Source organism: Cibotium barometz, chromosome 58 (genome assembly GCF_041138505.1).
Source record: "Cibotium barometz isolate CiBa-2024 chromosome 58, ASM4113850v1, whole genome shotgun sequence".
NCBI classification, from domain to species: Eukaryota; Viridiplantae; Streptophyta; class Polypodiopsida; order Cyatheales; family Cibotiaceae; genus Cibotium; species Cibotium barometz.
This window is the reverse complement of record NC_141103.1, coordinates 33,576,592-33,592,112: the sequence shown is the minus strand read 5'-3', so window position 1 is coordinate 33,592,112 and position 15,521 is coordinate 33,576,592.

Sequence of the window (15,521 nt, the reverse complement as noted above, 5' to 3'; positions counted from 1 at the left end):
AAACTCTATTTTGTAAATGGATATTTCCAACACTTGTTGATTATTTTGTTATAAAAATCTTTCTACTAAAAATTAGTGCAAAAATATATGTCTACTGACACTAGTTGGTAAATACAAAAGTGTCATGGGATACTTTTATGTCTTGTTAACTCGATGCATGTGGGGTATTTTTACAATCCTATTATGATGAATTTTCACACACTATTTTTGACATCTTTTTTAATGTGGTTCATTGAAGAGTCTCTTTTTTCGAGGATTTGGTGATGGGATGAGTTGCACAAACTTAAGTTTCCCTCTAGGTGGTTGTTTTGATGGCAAAATGGTGAGCTACATTCTAAGAAATTCTCCTTGTTACCAACACCCTTAATGTGACTTCAATTTGCATATATAAATTTGCCTCTTCTTGCTGAGTGTGGTGGTAGCTTTTTTATAGTCCTAATTAGTTAAAATGGGGAGATTCCAATAGCTTTTTTTGCACTAAGTTGAGCAAATTTATGCATGAGAAATATTAAAATGATAAAAGAGGAATTCCCATGACATTTGGAATTCAATCATTTAAATGGTAAAAGTATAATTCTTGGCATATTAGGATAATATTGGATATTTTTATTAAAGAAAAGAGAAATTTTAGATAAATTTATTTTATGATAAAAGAGAAATTCCTATGACATTTGGAATGCAATTAATTAAATTCAAAAAGAAGAATTCCCATGATATTTGAGATCCAAGAAATTAAATGGGAGAAAGAGGAATTTTTAGCATAATTCAAATTATGAGTATTTATCAAAAGTGGAATTTTGAGCATTATTGGGAATATGGGTAGAATTGATTTTTGTAAATCCCATGAATCTTTTACTCAAAAAGAAGAATATTGAATATTTTTCACTTGAGAAAATTAAGAAAGAATATGAAAATATCCGTTGAGAAAAAGAACCTTTACCTGTTGGAATTAGGGTTGCAGGAATGCACACACAACTTCAAGAAGATGAGGAAGCTTGAGCACAACACAGTAGTGTATTATGAGTGCCAAAAATAAAAGATAACAAGCCCTAGAAGATAATGGGCGTATGTACAATGCACAGGGGAAAAAACCTCCTAGTGAGGGAAAAAGTGCCCCGGCGGTCCTAAGTGTGTTCACACACATCACTACTATAATATGGTAACAAATCCCCCCTGGAGTGATGCGGTGAACAAGAGCTAGCACTCATGTATAGGGAAGTGTCTAGCTATGTGGACGAATCCACAAAAGGGAGTAAGCCCAAAGCTTTGCGAAAAGCTTCGAACTTCTCACGAGGCAGAGCCTTTGTGAAAAGGTCTGCAAGGTTATCCTGTGTTGGCACATAAGCCAAACTGATCTCTCCTGCAGAGAGTCTCTCCCTGACATAATGGTAGTGCACCTCAATGTGCTTCGTACGAGCATGGAACACTGGGTTCCGCGCAACTGCCAATGCGCTCTGACTGTCAGTGAAGATGGTGGTGGCAGATGGCTGCCCAACACCCAAATCAGCCATAAGGCGTCTGAGCCACACACACTCAACCGTAGCTGTGAAAGCTGCCCTGTACTCAGCTTCACAACTAGAAGTGGCCACAGTAGGCTGCTTCTTGCTCAACCATGATATGCATGAGCTTCCAAGCATGAAGCAAAAACCACTCGTGGACACGCGTGTGTCATAACAACCAGCCCAGTCAGAATCTGAAAAAACATGTAAATCTGGCGGCAATGATCCCCCCTTGGGATAAAACAACCCAAGATGCCGAGTACCACTAAAATAGCGAAAGATACGCTTCACTGCCTGCCAATGCTTAATGCCTGGGCTATGCATAAATCTGCTCACCTGTGAGACTGCAAACTGAATGTCTGGCCTCGTAATGCATACATAAATGAGGCAACCAACAGCTGTCTGATAGAGTGTGACATCAAAGTGATCTCCAGCATCATGAAGACTCAACTTCAAACCTGTCTCCATTGGAGTAGCAATAGGCTTGCAGTCTTCAAGGCCAAATCTCCGCAACAATGTTTCAATATACTTTGTCTGACACAAAGCAATACCTCCATCACACTGCTTAAATTGTATCCCCAAATAATGATGCAAATGCCCCAAATCTGACATCTCAAAAGAGGCATTCAAATCAGCCTTAAAATCAGCAATATGACTCTCATTTGGTCCTGTGAGTAGCATGTCATCGACATAGAGAGCAATGATTAGATGTACACCATCCACACGTTTAACATACAAAGTGCTTTCTGTTGGACTATTCTGAAACCCATGTGCAGTCAAATATGCATGTATTTTTTCATACCAAGCTCGTGGAGCTTGCTTTAAACCATATAAAGCCTTTTTTAACCTGCACACTTTGTTTTCCTGCCCTCTTTGAACAAAACCACGAGGCTGCGATACATACACCTCCTCATGCAAATCTCCATTTAAGAACGCAGTCTTTATGTCCAGCTGATGTACATTCCAACCATTATGAGCTGCTAATGCACAGATGCTACGAACAGTGGTCATACGACATGTGGGAGCAAAAGTCTCATCAAAATCAATGCCCTTCTCTTGAGCATAACCTTTTGCAACAAGCCTAGCCTTATGGCGATCCACTGTGCCATCAGGCTTACGCTTCAATTTGTATACCCACTTAGTGCCAATGGCCTTCTTGCCAGGGGGCAAGTCACATAAAGACCATGTACTATTCTTCATAATAGCATCGTATTCTGCTTGCATAGCAGCCATCCAATTTTCTGAACTTTGTGCCTCATCAAATGAAACAGGCTCACTTTCATCGCACATACTAGAAACAGCCAATGCATAACAATCTGACGCATAAGAGGCATCATGAGAGCCAGAACGAGTGCGACTAGACAAAGGGGCATCCAACTTGCTGTCACGCAAAGTCTGCACCAGCCATCTAGGCATGTTCCTAGAGCCCTCAATCTCTTGTCTCTCATCCTCAAGTGCATCATGCACATCTGCATCAGATACAGGCTGATCTGTGCCATCATTTAAAACCTGCATAGGCTGAAAAACTGCCTCATGAGGTATTGCACTTGACTGTGCACCACTGAAAAGAGGCAACAATGTATCATAGACATCACGTGAGCTGATATCTGTCTCCTTAGTACATGAAACCAAGGGCTGAACTGCATCTTCCACAAATACAACATCACGGCTAACCAAAATGCGCTTTGTCTGTGGATGATACAAACGATAGCCTTTGCTCTCAGCACTATATCCAACAAAAATACATTTGACAGCTTTGTCATCCAATTTTCTGCGATGTTGCACAGGCACTAATGCATATGCCAGGCAACCAAAAACATGTAAATGGCCAACAGATGGCTTGCGGCTATGCCAAGCCTCATATGGAGTGACAACCTGTAATGCTTTGGTGGGACACCTGTTTAGTACATAAGTGGCACACATGACAGCCTCAAGCCAAAAACCATGTGGTAGACTTTGACTCTTAACCATACATCTTGCCATTTCCATGAGAGACCTGTTTTTTCTCTCAGCCACACCATTTTGCTGTGGTGTATACGGCACTGTACATTGGTGTTTTATCCCACGCTCAGCCAGAAATGCATTAAATTCTGAAGACATATACTCCCCCCCTCGATCTGAACGGAGGGTGCCCATCTTACTTTCTGACACATTTTCAGCCATAACCAGAAACTGTTTGAAGCACAAAAACACTTCGGACTTTGCCTTCAAAGGATATACCCATGCATGCCTGGTAAAATCATCAATGAAAGTCACGAAGTAAAGGTAGTTTCCAAATGATGGAGTTTGCATGGGACCACAAACATCACTGTGAACAAGCTGCAATCTGCGTTCAGCTCTCACTGATCCATCTTTGGGAAAGGAAGCACGCTGCATTTTACCCAATATGCAGCCCTCACAAACATGCTTGACAGGTGCCTCAAGCTTAGGCAAAGAAGACACCATTTCAGATTTCTGCAGGCACAGCAAACTTGCAAAATTCAGATGACCAAAACGTGCATGCCACAGTTTTGCATTTGAAATAGCCTGCGTATCCATAATAGCACATGCTGAATCCTCTACACATTTGCCATCCATATTGAGCTTATACAGCCCTCGACATAGTGAACCAGATGCTACAATGATGTCACCACAAGAGAGATCATGAACAGTACATCTGTCATCCACAAATTTTACAACCAAACCTGTTTTGGCAAATGCGGAGACTGACAGCAGATTCTTTTTGATCCCTGGCACATACAATGCATCAAAAAGTGTAAAGGTGTTGCCATTTGCAACATTCAGCACAATCTGTCCAACTCCTTCAACGGGATAAGAGGAGTTATTGGCACAAGTGACAGTATTCCCTGTGGGAGCAGACTCAAGGAAAGTGAATAAACTGCGCTGCGAGGTGATATGCTTAGTGGCACCACTGTCAAAGTACCATACATCTGAATCTACTGCAGACATACATGTGTCATGCAAAGATGGGTCATAACTGCACTGCGCATTGAATGCCCATTCTGTATCTAGCACAACATTAGCAGATTCATTGTTAGAAGGAGAGGCATCTGCAACAGCCATACCAGCCTCTTTCTTCTTAGCCTCTTTCGCAGCCAGCTTAGGACACGCTTTGATGACATGATCATTTCCCTTACAGTACTTGCAAAATGTCTTCTGTTTGTCACCCTTCTTCTCATCTTTGTCTTCCTTCTTTGGTTGCGCAGCATTTGCAGATTTCTGCTTACTAGAAGAAAAGCCAGCTTTACCTTTCCCGCTTCTCTGACTAGCAACGAAAGCTTGATCTGCGACACGCATAATATTCCTGTTTTGCCTTGACTGGTCTTCTTGCAGCAAAACAGAAACTAACTCCTCAAATGATAAGGCATTGGGATTGCCTTTCATCATCAAGCGAAGAGTGGAAGCAAAACCCTGATAAGAATCTGGTAGACCATTCAAAACAGTCTGCACAAGTGAACTGTCTGACAGGATTTCATCTGCAGAAATGAGCTGCTCTTTGAAATCCTTGATCTTTGTCAAAAAGCTATCCATAGAATCACCTTCGTTCATATGCTCACTCTCCAACTGTTTTCGGAGGTAAGCAACACGAGCCTCATTTCTTGCCTGATACAATGTGGCAAGTACATCCCAAGCATCCTTAGAAGTCCTGCAGGAGCGAATATGTGGGATAATGGTACGTTTGACAGACAGCGCAATCAAGGCATGAGCCTGCGCATCTCTACCATCCCAACGAATCTGCTCTGCTGAAAGTGGTGGTTCTCGAACAGTTGCTACAGCACTTGTGCCTGCACCATCATCAACAGTACCTGTTTCTGATGTGTTTGCAGCATTCCCAGCCACAATAGGACGTGCATCAATACCCTGCACAATGTTCCATAACCCCTTTGCTACCAATACATGTCGCATCATATATGCCCACAATGGATAGTTGGTGCCATCCAACTTATCCTCAGCAGCCAACATGCGGAATACATCATTGTTGTCAGCCATGGCCAATGACTCTACTACTAGATGTAAATGCTGTCTGTAAGAGGTAAACCTGTATAAAATCGACCTGTGCTATGTAGCACAGCCCAAAACAGACGAATGGGCACCTGTCCTGCAGATTTTAATCTTGACAGAAAATCTGCACAGTAGGACGATTTTGCCTGCGCAGTACTTGGAATGCAAAAACGGAGGGCGAAATGACTTCAGATCAAAATTCTGAAACAACCGAGCCCTACGGGCTCGCCCACGGCATATACTAACCTGCAGACGCTCGTGAAACCTCGTCGCAATCGGAGGAGATGAAGCGGCAGGTGCCGGTGATGCTGCCCGGGAGGAGGAAGCCTGCTCTGATACCAATTGTTGGAATTAGGGTTGCAGGAATGCACACACAACTTCAAGAAGATGAGGAAGCTTGAGCACAACACAGTAGTGTATTATGAGTGCCAAAAATGAAAGATAACAAGCCCTAGAAGATAATGGGCGTATGTACAATGCACGGGGGAAAAAACCTCCTAGTGAGGGAAAAAGTGCCCCGGCGGTCCTAAGTGTGTTCACACACATCACTACTATAATATGGTAACATTACCTAGGCCAAGCAATTGGCAGAAATTTAGAAAAAGTCCCATCGTCGATATCGAAGTAGAAAAAGCTACTAAATAGGAAAGAGATGTGATAAGATGTGAATGGGATGTGAAAGGATGTGATGTGATGTAAATGGATGTGGATGTGTATATGAAAGAGTGTGAAGTAAATGGATGTGGATGTGAATGATGAGATGAGAATGAGATGTGAGGTTATGTGAAAGGATGAGATGTAAATTAAATGGATGTGGATATGGATGTGATAGGATGTGATGTGATGTAAATGGATGTGGATGTGAATGTGATAAGATGTGATGTGATGTAAATGGATGTGGATGTGGATGCGATAAGATGTGATGTAATGTAAATGGATGTGGATGTGAATGTGATAAGATGTGATGTGATGTAAATGGATGTGGATGTGGATGGATGTGATGTGATGTAAATGGATGTGGATGCGATAAGATGTGATGTAATGTGAATGGATGTGGATGCGGATGCGGATGTGGAATGAGATGTGATGTGATGTAAAGGGGATGTGGATGTGAATGGATGTGATGTGGATGTGATGTGATGTGATGTAAAGAGATGTGGGTGTGATGTGATGTAAAGGGATGTGGATGTGGATGTGAATGTGATGAGATGTGAAGTGATAGGTGTGAATGTGAATGAATGGATGGATGTGAATAGTCGTGCATGTGAATGACTGGATGGAAGTGGATGAATGAGATAGGATGTGTATGAATGAGATATGATGCGGATAGATGTGGATGTGATGTAATGTGGATAGAATGTATGTGATGGGATGGTGATGAGAATGAATATGATGGATATGAATGGATGTGATGTGATGGATGTGAATGGATGTGATATAAATTAATGTGATGAATGTGAATGGATGTGATGTGATGGATATGAATGGATGTGATGTGATGTGATGTGAATGGAGGAGATGTGATGTGATGTGATGGATGTGAATGGATGTGATGTGATGTAAATCGGGATAGATGTAAATGGAGGAGATGTGATATGAAATGGATGTGATGTGAATCGGGATAGATGTGAATGGATGAGATGTGATGTGAAATGGATGTGATGTGAATCGGGATAGATGTGAATGGATGAGATGTGATTTGAAATGGATATGATGTGATGTGATGTGATGTGGATCGGGGTAGATATGAAATAAAGGAGATGGATATGGGTATCGTGCAAGCTATTTTGTCAGCACCAGTGGCTTGTACCTTACCTTTGCTTGATTTGATAAAGCTTCGACCAGAGTTGTGGAATGATATTGCCACATGTTTGTCAGAGCAGGTATTGCTACAAAAGGGTCACCATCAATGTACTATACACCTTGAGACAAAGCATGTTATGCCAGTTCCTATCAACAAAGTAGGAAAATTTTGTGAGGACAATCAGGGAAATGCTACCCTCCCATTAGAAGTGCGAAAAGTAGCTTCAACTGCAATACTTGATAGTGGTGCAGGAGTGGGCATTGTGACAAGGTCCATTTGGGAAAAGTGGGGCAAACCAGCTATTAGGAGTACAAGGATGCGCTTGCAACTAGCAGATGGAAGCTTAGAACATCCCATTGGGCTGATAGAGAACATATTGGTCACCACATGTGGGATTAAATATGAGCACACATTTGCAGTAATGGATTTTGGAAAGCATCCAAACTATGAAGTGATATTGGGTAGACCATTCATGCAACAATTTCAAATGATTCAAGATTGGGGATACAATTATTTGTACCTCCGACATGATTCTGTCATCACAAGGGTCAACCTAAAGAATCACTCATATCGTGATGTAACAAGGTCTCCAATAGATGAGTTTGATTCTGCTTCATCTGAGGGCTCAAGAGTTACATTGTCAGATGGGCGAGAAGATCTGTGGATGTGTGGAGCCTCATGTAAGGATTTCAACACTGAGAAACTTAAGGGTAATCGAAGTGTATCAGATGAGGCATACATTCCACAACCCTTCCCTGAGCACTTAGTTGATCCCCTAGAATGGAGTCATGTCCTTGCAACATTATCGACATGTGCTTTACCTAAGCCAATTCAATTTTGTGACTTAGATGGATATTACATTATTCCTATACGAATGGTACAACCACGTGACCTTCTAGATGATTTGTACTATGGGGATGCATCCATAGCACTGCGTGTAGAGGAAGTCTCAGTGGAGGATTTAACACTCGAATCTGCTAATGATGCTGATAAGGAAGATGGATGGGACTCTGATTTTGATGATGATGTGATAATCCTCGAGGAAGAGTTAGGAAAGGCACGCCTACTCTTGAGAGGAAGGGAGGTTCAAATAGAGATTCCTCAAACGTAAATGCTGTAAGAGCCATAAGAGAATCCGTAAACAAGATGAGAGGGAACGACGTGAGAGAATACAAAAAGAAAACAAGGAGTTTAAGAATGAACACTCTCGACCACCACCTCACTTCTCAGGAAAGAATGGATATCTATACTATGTCCAAGCACAAGATAGTATCAAAGACCAAGTAAAACGATCAGATAGATTCCAACCAGGAGAAAAGCTAAAAACTGTTAGCAAAAATCGCAAAAAAACAAAGAGACCAAAACAAAAAATCAAGTCTCAAACAGATTCAAAAGAGAGTTTCGGAAGCGCAAAGATAAAGGTTGAATGAAAAACTCTGATGCAAGATTGCAAAAGAGAGCTCAAACTGCATGGTCTTCAATTAGTGATGACTCAAGTGGACAAGAACAAGGTCTCAATGTTCCCCCCAACTTCACACAGTACACTCTTTAAGATCGGAAGATTGTTCTTCAACAGCCCATGTGACAAAAGTCAAGCATGCCAGGGGTTTCATATGATGGTCCAGAAGATGCAAAAAAATTTGATATCGCTAAGCCAGGAGAAGAGCCTCGCTATGTGTGGATTGCCACAGACTTGTCCTTAGATGAGGAGAAGTTATTAATTCAAACCATAAAGGAGTATCGCGATGTTTTTGCTTGGAGTTATAAAGACCTCAAAGGAGTTGATCCAAGCATATGTCAGCATACAATTCCATTGCGAGAGGATGCAAAGCCAGCAACGTCCTTATACTTACAATGAGAATTTTGCACGAAAGATAAAAGAAGAAATAGACAAGCTCTTAGAGGAAAAATTTATCTACGAGATTGAACACACTGAATGGGTCTCCCCTATTGTAGTGGTGCCCAAGAAAAATGGAAAACTTCGAGTATGTGTAAACCTCAAGAAGGTAAATGCAGCTACTGTACGTGATCATTACCCACTTCCAATCTCACGGATCATGTTTTAGAACGTGTTACAGGGAAAAAGGCATATAGTTTCTTGGATGGATTCTCTGGTTACAATCAAGTGTCAATTGATCCGAAGGATCAACACAAGACAGCCTTTGCTACTGAAGATGGCATCTTTGCCTATCGTGTTATGCCATTTGGTCTAACAAATGCACCTGCAACCTTTCAGCGGTTAATGAGTCATGTATTCAAGGAGTACCTTAGGCTATTTCTTGAGATCTTCATGGATGATTTATGTGTTCACTCACAAGAGCGTGATGATCATATAGAACACCTCAGACTTGTGTTTCAAAAGTGTCAAGTTTATCGTATATGCTTGAATCCTGACAAGTGCAAATTCATGGTAAGACAAGGGAAGATTTTGGGCCATATTGTTTCTCTCGCAATGGTATTTCAACAGATATGGATAAAATTGATGTCATTGTCTCATTACCTCAGCCTATCAACCCTAAAGGGGTACAAATATTCATGGGACATTGTGGCTATTATCGTCGATTCATCTACATGTACGCTGTCCTAGCCAGACCATTATATGCTCTTCTTGTAAAGTTTAATTGGACTGATGAGTGTGAGGAATCCTTTGAAAAGTTGAAGCAAGCATTAGTATCTGCACCCATCTTACGGGCACCAGATTGAAACCAAATCTTTCATGTCTATATTGATACTTCAAACTTTGCAATTGGATGTATTTTGGCTCAATTGGGAGAACATAATAAGGATTTCCCAATCTCATATGCTAGTCGACAGTTGAACAATGCTGAGAAGAATTATACCACAACACAGAAAGAGAAGGTTTGTCCATGATATATGTAGTGAAAAAGTTTCGCCATTACCTTTTGACAAACAAATTTATATTTTTTGTGGACCATCAAGCACTGCTATATTTGGTGAATAAGCCTTGTGCAACTGGAAGGATTGTGAGGTGGTTTGTCATCCTTCTTTAGTTTGATTTTGAAGTGGCAGTTCGAAAAGGAACAACTCATCTTAGGGCAGATCATTTGTCTCGAATCACCTCTGGAGAAGCTCCTGTGGTGGGTGTGGATGATGATATGTTAGATTCAACACTTTTCCTTGTAGAGACAGCTCCTAAATGGTCTGAACCCATCTTAGAAATTTTGACAAGTGGGCAGATACAACTAGCGGGTCCTAATGTGGACCTATGGCGACCATTCAAGTTAATCTCAAGGAGATTGTATCGTCAGGGTAATGATGGAGTGTTGCGGCTTATACCTAACCCTGACCAATATGAGGAGATCTTGGAATGGGCACATGAGGGTATTGGTGGAATCCATGCATCAGCTACTACTTGTGTGCGACGTATAAAACTCAGGATGGGCAATGGTGGCCTACCATGCATGCGGATGCTGAAAAATTTGTTCGTAACTGTGCTTCATGTCATATTCAACAACCAATTCATAATGTCACATTATTCCAAATTTCAACTACACCAAGTTGGAGTAAGTATATTGTGGACTATCTTCAGCATGGTCATACTGATCGAACAATTCCTAAATATCGAAAGCGTGCTATTGAAGTTGAAGCGGCCAACTATATGCTGATAGAGGGCCAACTCTACAAGAGGGGCAAGGATGGGGGATTTGGATTTTAATGTGGTTCATTGAAGAGTCTCTTTTTTCGAGGATTTGGTGATGGGATGAGTTGCACAAACTTAAGTTTCCCTCTAGGTGGTTGTTTTGATGGCAAAATGGTGAGCTACATTCTAAGAAATTCTCCTTGTTACCAACACCCTTAATGTGACTTCAATTTGCATATATAAATTTGCCTCTTCTTGCTGAGTGTGGTGGTAGCTTTTTTATAGTCCTAATTAGTTAAAATGGGGAGATTCCAATAGCTTTTTTTGCACTAAGTTGAGCAAATTTATGCATGAGAAATATTAAAATGATAAAAGAGGAATTCCCATGACATTTGGAATTCAATCATTTAAATGGTAAAAGTATAATTCTTTGCATATTAGGATAATATTGGATATTTTTATTAAAGAAAAGAGAAATTTTAGATAAATTTATTTTATGATAAAAGAGAAATTCCTATGACATTTGGAATGCAATTAATTAAATTCAAAAAGAAGAATTCCCATGATATTTGAGATCCAAGAAATTAAATGGGAGAAAGAGGAATTTTTAGCATAATTCAAATTATGAGTATTTATCAAAAGTGGAATTTTGAGCATTATTGGGAATATGGGTAGAATTGATTTTTGTAAATCCCATGAATCTTTTACTCAAAAAGAAGAATATTGAATATTTTTCACTTGAGAAAATTAAGAAAGAATATGAAAATATCCGTTGAGAAAAAGAACCTTTACCTAGGCCAAGCAATTGGCAGAAATTTAGAAAAAGTCCCATCGTCGATATCGAAGTAGAAAAAGCTACTAAATAGGAAAGAGATGTGATAAGATGTGAATGGGATGTGAAAGGATGTGATGTGATGTAAATGGATGTGGATGTGTATATGAAAGAATGTGAAGTAAATGGATGTGGATGTGAATGATGAGATGAGAATGAGATGTGAGGTTATGTGAAAGGATGAGATGTAAATTAAATGGATGTGGATATGGATGTGATAGGATGTGATGTGATGTAAATGGATGTGGATGTGAATGTGATAAGATGTGATGTGATGTAAATGGATGTGGATGTGGATGCGATAAGATGTGATGTAATGTAAATGGATGTGGATGTGAATGTGATAAGATGTGATGTGATGTAAATGGATGTGGATGTGGATGGATGTGATGTGATGTAAATGGATGTGGATGCGATAAGATGTGATGTAATGTGAATGGATGTGGATGCGGATGCGGATGTGGAATGAGATGTGATGTGATGTAAAGGGGATGTGGATGTGAATGGATGTGATGTGGATGTGATGTGATGTGATGTAAAGAGATGTGGGTGTGATGTGATGTAAAGGGATGTGGATGTGGATGTGAATGTGATGAGATGTGAAGTGATAGGTGTGAATGTGAATGAATGGATGGATGTGAATAGTCGTGCATGTGAATGACTGGATGGAAGTGGATGAATGAGATAGGATGTGTATGAATGAGATATGATGCGGATAGATGTGGATGTGATGTAATGTGGATAGAATGTATGTGATGGGATGGTGATGAGAATGAATATGATGGATATGAATGGATGTGATGTGATGGATGTGAATGGATGTGATATAAATTAATGTGATGAATGTGAATGGATGTGATGTGATGGATATGAATGGATGTGATGTGATGTGATGTGAATGGAGGAGATGTGATGTGATGTGATGGATGTGAATGGATGTGATGTGATGTAAATCGGGATAGATGTAAATGGAGGAGATGTGATATGAAATGGATGTGATGTGAATCGGGATAGATGTGAATGGATGAGATGTGATGTGAAATGGATGTGATGTGAATCGGGATAGATGTGAATGGATGAGATGTGATTTGAAATGGATATGATGTGATGTGATGTGATGTGGATCGGGGTAGATATGAAATAAAGGAGATGGATATGGGTATCGTGCAAGCTATTTTGTCAGCACCAGTGGCTTGTACCTTACCTTTGCTTGATTTGATAAAGCTTCGACCAGAGTTGTGGAATGATATTGCCACATGTTTGTCAGAGCAGGTATTGCTACAAAAGGGTCACCATCAATGTACTATACACCTTGAGACAAAGCATGTTATGCCAGTTCCTATCAACAAAGTAGGAAAATTTTGTGAGGACAATCAGGGAAATGCTACCCTCCCATTAGAAGTGCGAAAAGTAGCTTCAACTGCAATACTTGATAGTGGTGCAGGAGTGGGCATTGTGACAAGGTCCATTTGGGAAAAGTGGGGCAAACCAGCTATTAGGAGTACAAGGATGTGCTTGCAACTAGCATATGGAAGCTTAGAACATCCCATTGGGCTGATAGAGAACATATTGGTCACCACATGTGGGATTAAATATGAGCACACATTTGCAGTAATGGATTTTGGAAAGCATCCAAACTATGAAGTGATATTGGGTAGACCATTCATGCAACAATTTCAAATGATTCAAGATTGGGGATACAATTATTTGTACCTCCGACATGATTCTGTCATCACAAGGGTCAACCTAAAGAATCACTCATATCGTGATGTAACAAGGTCTCCAATAGATGAGTTTGATTCTGCTTCATCTGAGGGCTCAAGAGTTACATTGTCAGATGGGCGAGAAGATCTGTGGATGTGTGGAGCCTCATGTAAGGATTTCAACACTGAGAAACTTAAGGGTAATCGAAGTGTATCAGATAAGGCATACATTTCACAACCCTTCCCTGAGCACTTAATTGATCCCCTAGAATGGAGTCATGTCCTTGTAACATTATCGACATGTGCTTTACCTAAGCCAATTCAATTTTGTGACTTAGATGGATATTACATTATTCCTATACGAATGGTACAACCACGTGACCTTCTAGATGATTTGTACTATGGGGATGCATCCATAGCACTGCGTGTAGAGGAAGTCTCAGTGGAGGATTTAACACTCGAATCTGCTAATGATGCTGATAAGGAAGATGGATGGGACTCTGATTTTGATGATGATGTGATAATCCTCGAGGAAGAGTTAGGAAAGGCACGCCTACTCTTGAGAGGAAGGGAGGTTCAAATAGAGATTCCTCAAACGTAAATGCTGTAAGAGCCATAAGAGAATCCGTAAACAAGATGAGAGGGAACGACGTGAGAGAATACAAAAAGAAAACAAGGAGTTTAAGAATGAACACTCTCGACCACCACCTCACTTCTCAGGAAAGAATGGATATCTATACTATGTCCAAGCACAAGATAGTATCAAAGACCAAGTAAAACGATCAGATAGATTCCAACCAGGAGAAAAGCTAAAAACTGTTAGCAAAAATCGCAAAAAAACAAAGAGACCAAAACAAAAAATCAAGTCTCAAACAGATTCAAAAGAGAGTTTCGGAAGCGCAAAGATAAAGGTTGAATGAAAAACTCTGATGCAAGATTGCAAAAGAGAGCTCAAACTGCATGGTCTTCAATTAGTGATGACTCAAGTGGACAAGAACAAGGTCTCAATGTTCCCCCCAACTTCACACAGTACACTCTTTAAGATCGGAAGATTGTTCTTCAACAGCCCATGTGACAAAAGTCAAGCATGCCAGGGGTTTCATATGATGGTCCAGAAGATGCAAAAAAATTTGATATCGCTAAGCCAGGAGAAGAGCCTCGCTATGTGTGGATTGCCACAGACTTGTCCTTAGATGAGGAGAAGTTATTAATTCAAACCATAAAGGAGTATCGCGATGTTTTTGCTTGGAGTTATAAAGACCTCAAAGGAGTTGATCCAAGCATATGTCAGCATACAATTCCATTGCGAGAGGATGCAAAGCCAGCAACGTCCTTATACTTACAATGAGAATTTTGCACGAAAGATAAAAGAAGAAATAGACAAGCTCTTAGAGGAAAAATTTATCTACGAGATTGAACACACTGAATGGGTCTCCCCTATTGTAGTGGTGCCCAAGAAAAATGGAAAACTTCGAGTATGTGTAAACCTCAAGAAGGTAAATGCAGCTACTGTACGTGATCATTACCCACTTCCAATCTCACGGATCATGTTTTAGAACGTGTTACAGGGAAAAAGGCATATAGTTTCTTGGATGGATTCTCTGGTTACAATCAAGTGTCAATTGATCCGAAGGATCAACACAAGACAGCCTTTGCTACTGAAGATGGCATCTTTGCCTATCGTGTTATGCCATTTGGTCTAACAAATGCACCTGCAACCTTTCAGCGGTTAATGAGTCATGTATTCAAGGAGTACCTTAGGCTATTTCTTGAGATCTTCATGGATGATTTATGTGTTCACTCACAAGAGCGTGATGATCATATAGAACACCTCAGACTTGTGTTTCAAAAGTGTCAAGTTTATCGTATATGCTTGAATCCTGACAAGTGCAAATTCATGGTAAGACAAGGGAAGATTTTGGGCCATATTGTTTCTCTCGCAATGGTATTTCAACAGATATGGATAAAATTGATGTCATTGTCTCATTACCTCAGCCTATCAACCCTAAAGGGGTACAAATATTCATGGGACATTGTGGCTATTATCGTCGATTCATCTACATGTACGCTGTCCTAGCCA